The 2,156-nt window shown below is 40.1% G+C and overlaps 1 long non-coding RNA gene across 2 annotated transcripts in view; it reads right to left on the reverse strand.

The window, feature by feature from the left end:
* Positions 1–338: 338 nt before the first annotated feature.
* Positions 339–2,156, reverse strand: part of LOC114486162 (uncharacterized) — a 32,056-nt gene continuing 30,238 nt past the window's right edge. Inside the window, exon 3 of one of the 2 annotated variants that reach the window (XR_008617107.1) lies at positions 339–1,009. This is a non-coding gene — a long non-coding RNA (uncharacterized lncRNA). Of the gene's footprint in view, positions 1,552–2,156 lie in introns of both variants that reach the window. The other variant, XR_003679465.2, reaches the window with a different exon arrangement.

Raw genomic sequence — 2,156 nt, forward strand, 5'->3', positions numbered from 1 at the left:
GGCAGAAGGTAATCCAGAAGAGAGAAACCTGATAATTCTGAACTTTTCAGTGTGCTTTTTCTGTAAAATGAAAACCAAATGGAGTTTAAATACTAGCAGGCTGAATGTGAGCATGTCTGAGGTTTAATGTACTCCAATATAGGACCTCATGACCTCTAAAGATTTTATTGTTGCTGTAATAAGAGGTTGCTCAACAAGCCATGTACAATAGGTCAGTATCACTTTGATTACAAAGGGGAAAATAATAAAACCAGAACAATCTAAACTTTTGTTTCACTCATTCATTCATTTATTCATTCAGAAAATAAATATTTGAGTTCATTATGCATAGGGTCCTATGTTAGGCATAGCTGCATATAAGAAGTACAGCAGGCAGACAGTATTCTAAAAGCAGAGAGAAAAGAAGTATTAGAATAATCATAATACAATTGAATAGGACAGAGTATGATTAGGGCAGTAAAGACAATTAGAGCTTGGTGTTATTACTTCCAATTGGTGGGAGGGAAGACAAGCAAAGGCATAAGAAGGGAGACAGCTTTTAAGCTGGACACTGAGGGTATATCTAGACAAGCAAAAATGGGACTTGATAAGCAGAGATGGAATATCAAAGACCATCAAGGCAGACTGCTAAAATGCATGCACAGTAGTCTTGAATTAGCCCTCAAGTGCCTTATGTTCTAGTGGGGATGATGGGAGATGGACAGTTATAACCCAAGACAGACAGTGATAATGTGCCCCATAGCTGCTTGGCATCTAGGTCTAGGACAAGCTCTGTCAGCCAGAGGCAGAGTCTGAGCTTAATTTCCTCCGTACTGGCTCAAACCACCAACTTACTGAAATAATGAAAATGTGAGCTCTCTGGAGCAATTGTCTGTTGTTATATAATACTTCTGTTTTCCTTTGTTTGGAGAACATCCTTTTAGGGAAAATTCCAAGGAGCTGTAGGTCACGTACTCTTCTCTCCTCATGTTACAATTGGCTGGAGTCCAGGGACGAAAGAGCAGGGATTCTTTAACGATGGAAATAATGCGAGGTCTTATCACCTTTGTTTCCTGGAGCAGAATCTTACATTTTTTTTAACCATTCGGCAACCCGCAGCTCAGCCCTCCTTTTCAGTGGGCAGCTGAGAAAGCTCCTTCTCACAACCATCAACAAAAGTTACCAGCTATGAGTGAACGGTACAGACTCAAACATGAGAACCTTCCAAGCATGAGCCTTCACCCTTTTTCTGACCTTAGCAGAAATTTCCAAGTGAAGTTTTAAAAAATTTTAAATCTCTGAGCTTTGCCATTATGAGAAATACAGCAACCATGAGTAGAGGACGCTTTTGTCATGTAAGAGGAAACACTGAGGCCTGAGGCAGCCCATCAGAGACACAATCCTTTCATTTGGGGTTGTTGGGCTGGAGGAAAATAGATGCCTTGAATCCAGGAGCAATGTAACATTCCATACTTTTCCTTCATTTCATGAAAGTTCCTTCAGAATATGGGGAAAGAGAGGCTGCCAGCTTTTAGATGTACTTTCAAGGCAGCACATCTGTGAATTTTTATCCTGTTCTTGAAACAGAGAGGAAATGTTTATTTTGAAGTTAGCCTTCAACTGCTCCTCAAAAGAAACCACTTTTCAGTTACACAGAGGTTTTTGGGGTTTTTTTAACATCTTTATTGGAGTATAACTGCTTTACAGTGGTGTGTTAGTTTCTGCTGTATCACAAAGTGAATCAGCTAACATATACATATATCCCCTCTCTCCCACCTCCCTATCCCACCCCTCTAGATGGTCACAAAGCACCAAGCTGATCTCCCTGTGCTATGCAGCTGCTTCCCACTAGCTATCTATTGTACATTTGTCCATGCCACTCTCACTTCATCCCAGCTTACCCTTCCCCCTCCCTGTGTCAAGTCCATTCTCTACATCTGCGATGACTTTATTCCTGTCCTGCCCCTAGGTTCTTAAGAACCTTTTTTTTTTTTTTTTTCAGATTCCATATATGTGCGTTAGCACACGGTATTTGTTTTCCTCTTTCTGACTTACTTCACTCTGTATGACAGACTCTATGTCCATCTACCTAACTACAAATAACTCAATTTCGTTTCTTTTTATGGCTAATATTCCATTGTATATATGTGCCACATCTTCTTTATCCATTCATCTGT

Source organism: Physeter macrocephalus, chromosome 4 (assembly GCF_002837175.3).
Source record: "Physeter macrocephalus isolate SW-GA chromosome 4, ASM283717v5, whole genome shotgun sequence".
Classification (NCBI taxonomy): domain Eukaryota; kingdom Metazoa; phylum Chordata; class Mammalia; order Artiodactyla; family Physeteridae; genus Physeter; species Physeter macrocephalus.